General features: G+C 31.3%; 1 long non-coding RNA gene and 1 pseudogene across 2 annotated transcripts in view; one reads left to right on the plus strand and one right to left on the minus strand.

Annotated features, from left to right (window-relative positions):
- The window catches only part of LOC145293095 (uncharacterized), a 1,048,662-nt gene that overhangs the window by 77,730 nt on the left and 956,817 nt on the right, over nucleotides 1–14,115 (plus strand). The window lies entirely within an intron of this gene.
- On the minus strand, nucleotides 8,930–9,052 carry LOC145242578 (U2 spliceosomal RNA; annotated as a pseudogene).

The raw sequence follows: 14,115 nt of genomic DNA on the forward strand, positions 1-14,115 counted from the left end.
TGATGTGATTTCGATGTTATAATGTTCTACTCAAACCTTGACATCAGTAGCTAGACTTCAAATGTGGATAAATACACTTTACTACCATATTTAGGCCCGTAATAACTAGGATTTCTATAAAAAAATAGCTTTACACTCTACTGTAATTTTACGGTAATTTGTTTGTCAGATGAGTAGTCATTTAGATTTTGACGCAAATCGAATCTTGTCGGAATCGAAAGTTGAGTATTTTTAAAGCTTATTTAACATTAGCTTAAAACTTTATCATAACTTCAAGGTAAAATGATATTCTTGACTTTCTAATTAAATTCGAAATATACGAATAAAGACTTATAATTGTTTAAAATTATATTGCAATTAATCGCGGCATTGTTTGTTTCCCTAGGTGACGTCTCACTAATACTATTAGTTCTTCTTGCAAACATGAAACGTTAAAAATGAATTTATTCGTGTTCAGAATTATGTTATTTCTTTTTAAATAACTTTTAAGTAATTGCAATGTGATGGATTCTATATTTAAAATAAATTATACGTTGCAACTACAGTTCGAATTAATTACACATTTCAGGTAATCACCGATCAAAAATGGGTTCACGTGCCGATCAATTTGTTAATGTTTTGTATTACATTTAGCTGAAACTTACATTTTCTATGATGATTTTAGTTTTTGATCGTCATTGCATTTTATGAACTTATTGTTGAGGTCATGTTGATGTCGTGATGACATCTTTGGAAGACAAGACTAAGGTGAAAAATCGCCTAACGTAATTTCTGACAATTATGGCATTAAAAGGCGTTCTAATCAATTGCATTCCATTCCTTTAAGAACTGATAGAACATCATTAACGGCAACGATGAGGGTCTTCCATACGAATATGAATCTTATAAAATCAAATTGTTAGGGTTTCATTTTGAAACCATGCCTTAAGCTCCTTCATCTTTATTAACAGAATACACACACGCACTTCGAGCGGATTGTACCTATTGTAACACGCTTAAAATATAACATGTGGTCATAGATGTCTGACCCTTGCAGTGCATAATAATTGCAAGAAATAAAAGGATCGCATTTAATTTTGTAGTCAATTATAAACGCTAAGAGACTACCATTGTTTCAGTTTTTTAAATAAGATAAAGAAATCAATAACAATGAAAGAGTTTGGTGTATTCTCCCTTATTCCAGTGGCGATGTTTAGTGTAAATGTTTAAAAGACATAAAGAGTAATCGTCTGTAATACATTAACTATTGTTCCTCCTCTTTGGTTGCATATATTATGACAAATTTTTCTTTGATGAATATAATTATAGTGGAATGTTTTACTTGTTACAGTGGCGCAATCATTTTTTTTTCACGTTATCATAAAAGATTTTAGCAACAAATATTCAGCTACAAATATACTCCTAAACATAACCTCAATATGTCATCTAAATTACAGGATTAAACGGGTACAAATATGTTAATCGGGTAATCAATTGTGTTCGTGGCAGATATAACCACAGAATCATATTCTGCATCATACTTTTGTTAATACATTTTTTTGCTAATTATACTATCGTGTTTATCCTGATTATTACTGGTCTGCACGATCATAAAGATATTTCGTATTTGTGTGTAATTCAAATATATCAGCGCCGGCTTATTATATGGGCTTCACTTGACTACATAATTAATAGTTTGAAGTAGAACGAACAACAAATCAATGCAACAGTAGAAGCATATACTTTGACCGTACATCATTCATTTTAAATTTGAAACAATATTTAAGAAAAATATGTGAGAAATGTTTGGATATTTGTGTCCAAATGTTCTAAAAGTTACTTTGGTTTTAAGAGGACCAATAAAGAAAGAAAAGAGATTGATCTAGGTCGCAAAGCTATCTAACGTATATTTTTGTTTCTGATTTTAACGAATTTCGAGCCAATTCATCTCCCGGTCATTGTTATCTACTAATTATGATACTTTTTTAAAGCTTTCATATTTTAATGTGTTCCTCCAGATTGTTTCCGTTTTCAACTTACAAATATTCTAATAACTTTGTTTAAATATTTCTATGTTAAACTCTATTTTTGTTTTACTATATTGTATATAAATTCGCATTGAAAGGCGCATCATGATAATTGTGACCATGAGTACGAACTTAAATTGCCTTGAACATCGACCACCTCAAAATCTATTTTCCCTATCCGTTTTTACATTTTTTCCGTTAACCATATTTTTTCAATTATTTCAACTACGCAATTCTATTCTAACCATTAAGTGGCAAGGTTCATACTTTGGAAGCTTGGGGAAGTGTTAAATAACCCTTCAGTTACTCCAATACTTAGAACCAATTTGCCAGGTCTTGTGTGGTCCATTCGCTATTAATTAAAAGCAGTGGTCGTTTATATTTATTTGGATTATTTGGATTATTGGAACGGAATTTTCTACATTTGATGCTATCCACGCCTTATTTCGACTTATATAACTTTCGACCTTCTACATTCGTTTCTTGTCAAACCCCAGAATATTTATATTGTATTCGGTGATATGTATAGCATTCCGAAAAGTATCTGTTTGGCATAAAGGTTCATGACTCTGACTAGACGGAACTTAAAATTGCCGAAAATATGTGAAAAGTGTAAAAATAACATTCAACAAACTTGAAGCATGAGTGTTCCAAGTTCGAATCTGGTTTGTTTCACAGAATCTTTTATCATGATTGACGCTGTGTGTAATCTTCTGGAGAGGAAGTACATAAAATAACCTCCCAAAGGACGATAATAAACCGAATAATCCGAGTGAAGCTAATTATCAATCCGAATCTAAACAATTCTAAAAATATAATTCAGATTATTTGTTTATAAAATGCAAAACCACGGGACGAATAACCAATAAATCACTCGTATACAAAATATAACAAGACATAAACATATGCACGTGTTATTATGTTTATGTTTCGAATATATATATATATATATGTATATATATATATATGTATATATAATATATGATTTTCAGAATGTGAGAGATTGTATATAATAAATTCCACAGGCAAACAACATCGCAGCCCACAACAGCCATGACAGTCAACGAACCGGAAGTCCTACACTCGGTTCGTTGACTGTTATGGCTCTTATGGGCTGCGACGTTGTTTCGCTGTGGAATTTGTTATATACAATCTCTCACATTCATCATATATAAATAATCATATATACTATATAATAATCATATATATATATATAAATATATATATATATATATATATATATATATATGGGGGGTGTCTATACTATATGTGGTCGATGTTCATGGCAAATATATATATATTGATCAATACGATTCATAATTGATTTTGATTCTGTTTGCTTTTGCTTTTGAAACTGATTTTAATTCAAAATTATGAATCATTTTACTCAATACTAACTTAGCTGTAGTATACCTATACCTATACCTATCGAGCCTATTATATATCTACATTACAACGAGCACTTTTTTCTTTTAATAGTATTAATACATTTACTAGTACATTTAAATAAACTCTATTCTTTAGACTCTAGGTCTAATCCTCTTACAATTATATATATATATATGTATATATATATATATATATATATATATATATAGTCATGATAGGTAGTAAGATTGTACATCTAAAAATATATGCTTAGGCCTGCCGACTTTCGTGTTAGAATTGTTTGCAAGATTCTGTGATGCAATGTATAAAGTACTTTGTTAAATTTAGTTTTCAGTTACATTCTACCCGCTGTTAAAAGTTCAATCCTCTAGGCGAGCGTTCATCAAATATAATTGCGAATTAGAACTTATTTCCGGTTATGGCTGGCAGAATGCGAGCATGCTACTCTCGTGGATTTAATATACCGATTAAATTCAATACTGTGCAGATTACTCAAATTCGGGAGAAGGATTCCCGAGTTGAACCCCCGAAGAAGTTCAGAGGTTACACTATCGAAATAACTCGAATGATCACATGCTATTATATTTTATTTAAAAGCGTAACTCTTACTGATAAACGCTTGTATGAAGCAAGGCATTCAGCGCATCTGTAAACATTTCGCCAAGAAAATAAAATCAATTTGCCACACAAGAATTGATATAAAAAAGTAGCGCTGATTTTATCATATTGCATAGACTGTAACTACGCGATGGGCACACAATAAATTATAAATTCCCGACGGGATAAATAAAGAGAAAAACGATCCTCGGTTGATCAGCAGTGGAACGAATTGGTAAATAAAGGCCTAATTAAATGAATTATATTAAACGCTTGAATGTGACACTAATAAATATTTCATAAGATTTTCTTTGTTGGACTATACAAAAAAAAGGCAGCTTAGTTGGGAAGTGGAAAACGACAAGGGACTTGGAAATAAACATGAGGACGTCATTTTTATTTTGTTTGTAACATTGTTTTGGATTAACAGGCACTGTATGTCAGAAAACATTGACACCTCCCTGCAAGAGCTGCAAAAATCTAACATTATATCCCTTGACGAGGAGATACATGTGACTGAAAACTGCTTGTGAATTTCATACTCCCCAAAATCTTTCCCTCGACGGAAGATACCGGTTAAACCCGTCTTAGGCGATTGCCGCTTCGGTATAGTACGGTATTCCTGTATACAGCAAAATATATGTCCTGTCAGTATCGTATAAAAATCAACCCTTCACCCATGTTTAGCGTATGGTGTCACATCTGGGCTGGTGCGTAAACCAAATAGCTTCGCTCCTAGACAGGATACAAAAACGTGTATAGAATATAATAGGTTTCTTCGTGTCTACCAAGCTTCAGCCAATGTCCCATCGCCGTAATGTGGTATTTTTGTGCTTGTCTAACAGGTACTTCTATGGAATGTGTTCTTATGAACATCCTACACTTATACCTTTTTTAACGTAAACACTTCTGATAAACCGTATTAGCAGCAACATTCAACCCTTTCATTCTAGAAGCCTCAACATTTCCACATCTGTATACTAATTGCTTTATTCCTCTAAAGGGATGTCGTTTGAATTCCCTCCATTCTTTGTTTTCACAACTTTACCAACATGCAAAGAATTTATATGCGATATGAGAAAGCATTTTGCTACTTATTTCCTTACTTTGAATAATTTTATAAATCAGGTCCTAATAGTACTACTTCCTTTTTTTGTCACTGTTAATTAGTATAGTTTAGGCTGCATAAAACTTTTAAAAAAATATGCAATACGATTAGTAATAAAAGCTAATATTGAAGTAGCGGAACAGTTCGATTTATCACAGAAATATAAATCGATATAAAACCTATTTCTTTGTAATTGAAACCTGTTATAATGAAATAGACTACCGCTGAATCAAGTCTTCTTTAAAAATTGTAGACATTGTGCCTTTTCATTTGCGAAAAATCTTCAGCTCTCTTACTTGTTTGTATAATCTTAGAGTTTGAAATCCTGCATTTCATGTTTTCCTTCGTTGGTAATGAAACAGATTAGTGCCACTTCTCCAGTTGCACAAATTACTTCATTTTAAAGCAGATTTTTTTGGAGACATCTGTACAACATAAATAAGCATGGAGTTCAGTGATTAGACTGTTTGGTTCTTGTTACCGGTGACGATTCTCAGATGTTTGCACTGGCAAGCACATGGTGTATACTCCGATTTCTATGAAACAGGTCAGTGCTTGAAATTTTGTGCCATCGAATGCAGTACATGTTGCTTCCAAAACCTTGTCGTTTGGGAAAATCATATATTAACGTTTCATAAATTCTGTAGAGTATCCCATTACTATTTATGAAATGAAGTGCGATGTCAGATCATTCACTGATTACCTCTCTCAGATTTCATCGTTAATTAGTTTATCCTCAATGGAAACAAATATTAATGTGCGAATGGATATATATATATATATATATATATATATATATATGACTATTTAATTAAATAACATGAATTAATTATATACGAGGATATAAAACATAAAAAATGAGTAAATTTACAGTATTTACTTCAACAGTGCTCAATACATAGGTAGAGCTAGGTTGTCAGTTATGAAAATATATATGGCGACTAAGTTACACGGAATATTTCGCGTTTCATTTTCGTTAGAATAAGCCAGGCTTATGACGAATTCTCACGAGAATGAAACGCAAAATATTTTATGCACCTTAATTGCCATATATATTTTCATAACTTACTACACACACACAGGCATACACACACACATACACACACACCCACATATATATATATATATATATATATATATATATATATACATACATACATCAGAAACTGATGATTTGTATTGTGTTTTATCAGCAATAAAAGAATGTTTCAAATACAATGAAACCACGAGTTCGTCATTGGAATATGTATATATAGTGTTTAAATAAATATTGGTATTTAGCTCTCACATCGTATTCTGAAACCGTGCACACACACACACACACACACACACACACACACATATATATATATATATATATATATATATATATATATATATATATATATATATATATACATACAGACTGACTGTATAGATGTAACTTCTCCGAAACTCCGGTGTTAATTGAAAAGTGCCGAACTACAAGCAGAGCGTAATCATAGAACATTTATTTATACAAACATTATTGGCTTGATATGTGCATACATGTTTCTGCTGTAATTAATTTAGAGAAGCAGCGTCTTTAAGCTACATCTTCTTTTGAAACAAAATTTACCCACGCCAATATACACACACATTCACACATACAGACATGCTAATATATACATATATATATATATATACACATACGCACATATGTATACACACATGCACACACGCGCGCGCACACACACATATATATATATATGTGTGTGTGTGTGTGTGTAATAGCAAAAACCAAAATCAACAAGAGAGAATGACTTCATATTTGTATTTTTTTCAGATATAAAAATTTTTGTTGACGTAAAACAGGCAATTTAAAATTTTATAACATTTAAAATTTTCGTAGTTACACCACATCAGATATGTTTGAAAAAGAATACAAAGTTAGTACGTATCTTGACACATTTTCATTCTATTAAAACTACATCGAGCAGTAAATACCACTCCCTCGTGCTTTTTTACATGTCTACCATCTGTGTTGAAGAAATTTATATCGGTCCTATTTTCCTATATTTGTTCTAAATTACGGCGAGAATTGTTAAATTTTGTACTATTTAGAAACCGGACAAACATTTCTGAATTAATGTGATTTATGGTGTCTTATTTTAAATTTATATTTTTAGAGTTTTATTTCTTAATCAATTTCAAGTAATTTGGTTAGATTTTACCGTTTACTCTAGAGTCAAGACTATCACATAGTAAGTTTCTTCTTTTGTGAATTATTCGGTGATTTTAATGTTAACCTAGGTAATACTGCAATGCTATTGTATTCTGTACATTAAAATAAATAACATATGGTAATACAATATAAAATAAAATAAATTAAGATAACTGTATAATCCCTATTTATATCTTAGGATGTTAACGAATAATAATTATTATTATTGTAAAAATAATGTTTTCCTTCGATGGAAAAATAAATAAAAATAATTTCCAGGGAGTATAACTTTGAATTACTAAACTTAATGTATTCAAATATAAGACGTCGTATCAATTATTTTAAACCCGTGGAATTACACTTGATGTAATAAAAATAATCCCCAGTTAATTAATTAGCTCAAATTGAATAATACAGCGGTGTCTACATACTCATATTAAATCATTATTCAATTACATTAACTTTCGAAATAATTTTTGAGTAATAACCAAACACCAAGAAATTAGAATTATTAGGTAAATACTGACGTAACACTTTAAGTTAATCTAATTGAATAATAATTACTCCGATCCTTATGTCAATTTATGTCATTTTTTTATATATTATATTTATATTATATATTTATATATATTTATATTTTCGATCGACATTATTTCATCCACTATTCCTTAGTGCTATATTGCGTACTTTATGAATTGTGTGTTCGTAGGTATAGGTGCATAAATATATATTAATAAACATATCTATCTATCACTGTATTTGTTTTGAATATTAGGTCTATACTTCTACTCATTCAAACTAGCGTAGCAGCACTTAAATATTCTACAGGATCGTTCATTCGTATACACCGAAATCGATTTTTTATGTGACAATATGAAAATTGAAAAAAGATTTCCGCTGATAATAAAAAAAAACGCGTTTCCAGATTAGAATGTAAAATTTCTTCCCACCAAAGAAAGTAAAAATGGGACTTATAGAAAACATGGAATGATTTATATTTTACAGGTTATTAAAAAAATAATATTGCGAACAATCCAATTCACTTTATCGATAATATATTTTGATACAATGTAAAAAAAAAAACATGAAAGACTAGACATTTTAAAATATATAAAACGTTCATTTCATAGACATAAATGAATGACGGTCTCCACGACATCGTTTTTCCAAACGAATGAAAAGTTTACGTTTTGTTAATACCGACCTGTGCGCGTCCATTATGCTGTTATTACCGTTGGGTACAAATATTATATTTAACAAGCCAAACCATGCGCCGAAAATTAGGTTCTTCTGCAGTCTGCAAAACGTTTATATATATATATATATATATATATATATATATATATATATATATATATATATATTAATAAGGCCGATAGCCATTAATCGCGTGCTCTCGTGTAATGAATGAATGCGTGAATGTAGGATTGACATGAAATTCTTAAAGATAAACTAAAATGACCGAAAAATGGGCTGAAATGACTTAAATAAATAAAAAGTAAGTAACTTAGAATGATTTTAATGAACTTAAGGATGAATTGAATGACCTTAAGAATGACTTGAATGCTTAAAAAAATAACTGGACTCCTTCAAAAACAACTTGAATGATCTGGAGAATGACGTGAATGGCTTTGAGACTGACTGATTGTAAAGTATTTTACATTAAATTAATAAAGAAAAGTGATCCCTCACTTTATATCACAATAAGTACAGCATGTAGTAAGAACAGATACTACACTTTGATCTTGGCCAAAAGGCAAAGAAAAGGGTATTTATTTGCTCCCCAACAGAGCAAATAAGGCACAAGGCCGATTTTTAATGTGAGGAGTGAAAGGGAAATGGGAATCAGCTCCCCGGGGAGTAGGGGAGCTAGATAGTGACAATTGGTATGAAGGGGTTCCCCTACATTGAGCAAGGTCTTATATGTTGGGTTGGTATTTAGTTGCTCCCCCACACAGCAAATTAGGCACAAGGCCGATTTTTAATGTGATGAGTGAAGGGGGAATGGTGACCAGCTCCCCGGTGAGTAGGGGAGCTGGATAGTGACAATTGGTGTGAAGGGTTGCCCCTACATTGACCAAGGTCTGATATGTGTGGCTTCTTCCATATATGGTCTTTGCTTGCAGTATCTGTCGGATAGATACTACACTTTGATCTTGGCCAAAATGCCCAGAATAGGGTATTTATTTGCTCCCCCACCGAGCAAATTAGGCACAAGGCCGATTTTTAATGTGAGGAGTGAAGGCGAAATGGGGGTCAAGTCCTCGGGGAGTAGGGAAGCTGGATAGTGACAATTGGTATGAAGAGTTGCCCCTACATTGAGCAAGGTCTTATATGCGGGGTTGGTATTTATTTGCTCTCCCACCGAGCAAATTCGACACAAGACCGATTTTTTTATGTGAGGAGTGAAGGGGAAATGGGAACCAACTCCCCGGGGAGTAGGGGAGCTGGGTAGTGACAATTGGTATGAATGGTTGCCCCTACATTGACCAAGGCCTTATATGTGGGGTTGCCCCCATATATGGTCCTTGCTAGCAGTATCTTCCGGGACAGATACTACACTTTGATCTTGGCCAGAAGGCCAAGAAAAGCTTAAAAAAAAACAAGAAAAGCTTTTAAGCTTTTCTTGTTTTTTTTTAAGCTTTTCTAAGAACAGCGTCTATTACCAACAGACCTTTGATCTTAACCAAAACGGCCAAGCACAAAAGTGTTACGGACAGATCGACCGACAGATCGACGGACGACGGAGTGACTTATAGAGTCGCTTACACGCGACTAAATATACTTACGACGCACTTTAAACCTGATTTCAGATTATTTAGTTTTATCGTTTATTTTCATCCGCGCAAGTATATGAACGGGGATTTCATTAGCAATTTAAATACATTTGATGGAATTTAGTACATGCTTTGTTTAGTTTGAATGTTTGGTGATTTGGTAATATTACTTTTTTTTTTTTTTTTTTTTGTCTGATATTAAGGTCTTGCTATTAAATCACTGTGTAAATGTATCCGTTATTTGTGCGAATAACATTGGTTCAATCACAATTATATGATAATTTTTTTTATATAGACACACACATGTGTGTATCTGTGTGTGTCTCTGTGTGTGTCTCTGTATATGTGTTTGTGGTTGCATGCGACTGTGTGTTTACACAGACAAAAATCAATACGAACAGAGCCGAATTGGCTAATGAATATATAGTTAAACAGATGGTTGTGGATCAATACCGAAATGCATTATATTAGATTAAAAACGTTCAGAAACGTTGAGTAATATAGACTGACGCAGTGTAAAAATCGATGGATAAAACATATATACACACACACACGCACACACACACGCACACACACACGCACACATATATATATATATATATATATAAATATATATGCGTATGTGCGTATGTATACATATATATATACGTATATGCGTATATATGAATATGCACTCACACACACACACACACACACATATATATATATATATATATATATATATATATATATATATATATATATATATATATACGGAACAATCACGTTGACCAATAGTATTAACTAAGTCACCGAAGGTAAGCAACGATGAGCCTAGGCAGTAAGAGATAGGTGCCCATTTGGGAAGGCTAGACGCTATATGCACCGCGCCGAGAGGTAGAAATTTCTACGTTAGTATTTGGGGCGATTTATTCATTGGGAGATGTACTTCCAGTCTTCGTTAAGGCATGCATCTAGGGGAAGGAAAACTCTGATGTGAAACCTGAGGTCCATCGTATGCTTAGTATTGTGGCAGCCATTGAACCGAAGAAAATTAACACTTGTACCAAAAATTGTGGTTGGTTTTCTACAAAATTTTTGCCACTATATACAACCACACAAAAGCAACAACTGGATTTCTAACTTTGTCTCTGTAGAGGAGGATCTCTTTTCTATCTATCTATCTATCTATCTATCAATCTATATATATATATATATATATATATATAGTAATTTATAAAATATATATGGCAACTAAGCTACACTGAATATTCTGCCTGACGAATCCTACAGTGGATGAAACGCAGAATATTCAGTGTAGCTCAGTCGCCATATATATTTTATAAATTACTAACTAGCTCTACCTACGTATTGAGCACTTTTGAAGTAAATACTTAAAGTTTACGCATAAATCTATACTTTCGTATATTAAATTTATGTGAGTAAATGAAGTAGTTATATATATATATATATATATATATATATATATATATATATATATTTATATACTAACGGAGGTCGTAAGATATGCTTAAATATTTTAATTTGTTCAGATGTCGTATTAGTATAGACTCGTTATTTTAAATATAAAAAAGATATTGTAATGCCATGAGCTAGAATTGCAACTAAAAGCAAAACCGTAGCATTCAAAGCTGATTACGTTACCACTGTACCAACGTATGACGCATATGAACTGATTAAAAACAAACGAAGATTTACGTATAAAATGTATAACTATGGTTTTCAATTTTGATCCCTTTTGGACCACTTTACAGCAGCTAAAGACTCCCATAGTTTCTGAGGAGATAGAGTTTGCATATATATATATATATATATATATATATATATATATATATATATATATATATATATATATATATATTAATATATATATATATAAATAAACTTGTCTTTTGCTAGTATATATATATATATATGCATATATATATATATATATATAAGTGGAATTTTCTGCCTGTGTGTGTACCTTTCTCTACCCTGCTACTCTGTCAATTTTTAGTCTGCAGACTTGAAATTTGACATAAGAGATATTGACATTTAGGAAATTTGACATTTAGGAGATTTGATATGAGATATTGACATTTAGGAAAAATCATTTAATCGGCCTTTTGAAAACTTTAACAAGCTCCTCCGCTAATGTTGGGTCTAAACACTTGCAATTTAAGATGTACGGTACTTGGACATGGATTACATTTTTTAATTTGATTTGAGTCCAAAACAATAAATGTTCAGGAATAAAAATTGGGATAATTTTGTTTTTTTAAATTGACCACTGCGAGCTTATTATTATTATTGGCTCAAAATTTGGCTGCTAAGGAGTCAACGTTAAGAAGATTTGATCTTTGCGGTCTCTAACAAAACTATTGCACATTTTTGATCCAATCATTTGAAATGTTATATAAAGGGTATTCAGACATGCAGCAAATTTTTTTTGAATCAGTTTTGGGACGACAATTTGGCTGCCAATAAGTCAATGGTGAAAGAGTTGACCTTTGCAGACTCTATAACACTTCTCCGCTCATTTTGAGTCTAAACACTTGAAAGTTAAGATGTAGGTTACCTTGACATGAAGCTAACTTTTTAATATATATATATGCACATACAGTTATAAACAGGATATTCGGACCAAGCAATGCCGGACTGAACTGCTAGTGTATATATATATATATATATATATATATATATATATATATATATATATATATATATATATATATATACTAGCAAAAGTACCCGTCGTTTACTGGGTTAAAAAACAGCCTAAAGAAAGTGGACTCTGATTTATGAAAGTATGATAGGTTATGAAAAGGAAGCTTTATATATATTATATATATATATATATATATATATATATATATAGTAATTTATAAAATATATATGGCGATTAAGCTACACTGAATATTCTGCGTTTCATCCACTATAGGATTCGTAAGGCTTATGCGCATAAGCCTGACGAATCCTATAGTGGATGAAACGCAGAATATTCAGTGTAGCTTAATCGCCATATATATTTTATAAATTACTAACTAGCTCTACATACGTATTGAGCACTTTTGAAGTAAATACTTAAAATTTACGCATAAATCTATACTTTCGTATATTAAATTTATGTGAGTAAATGAAGTAGTTATATACACACACACACACACACACACACACATATATATATATATATATATATATATATATATATATATATATATATATATATATATATATATAAAGAGATGAACAGACAGAGAAAAGAGGGCCGGGGATAATGGAATATATAAAACATGTACCATTTTTTCACAAAAAAACACTTACATATAATACTTGTCAAACGTTTTTAATCTCTTTTCTTTAAAACTATAATAATTAAAACTTTAATTAACATTTAAGCTTATCTGTGTGTTGTGTGTATGAATTTCTCAATGAGATACAACACTAATTAAATGCAGTAGTGTTGCGTGGGATAGCTGCCTTGAAGGAAGTATGTGTCTTCGATACATCAATCTGGTTTTCGTTTATATTTTGTGTGCATCTCTTTGGTTTTATTATTTTACGTATTCAGATGTGCATTTTTATTGTCCTATTGTTTCTGCAATACTTCTGCTAAATTGGATATGTGTTCGACTTTTCTACATGGGTATTTACCGCCCGCACATTTCGTGAAAATGATATTTCGATTCTTAATCAATGATCGACAGAGATCATTTGTCACGAACCAAACGATCTTTGTTTGCAAATTCTAATTGACTCTGAACTCAATACATTCAGAAATATATTTCCCAACGTTTTCATTCAACATCTGTATTGTCGGTTGTCAAGTTAATAACATCTGCAATTTAAAAGTCGGAATAAATTATTTGTTTAGAAAGGAATAATAAGTTAATATATTATTGCTGCGAATTTCGTTTTTAATAGCAAAATCTCTACTGATATATAAAGGTTTCAGGAATAAATATGGTCTTTATCTTACAAATTCATCGCTAAAATTGATGGTTCAAAATGTATTTTCATAATTGCAACGGGAGCAATCAATAAATGAATTAAAAACTATTGCAAACGAGAATT

Source organism: Euprymna scolopes, chromosome 2, assembly GCF_053919585.1.
Source record: "Euprymna scolopes isolate OS-2025 chromosome 2, ASM5391958v1, whole genome shotgun sequence".
Lineage (NCBI taxonomy): Eukaryota > Metazoa > Mollusca > Cephalopoda > Sepiida > Sepiolidae > Euprymna > Euprymna scolopes.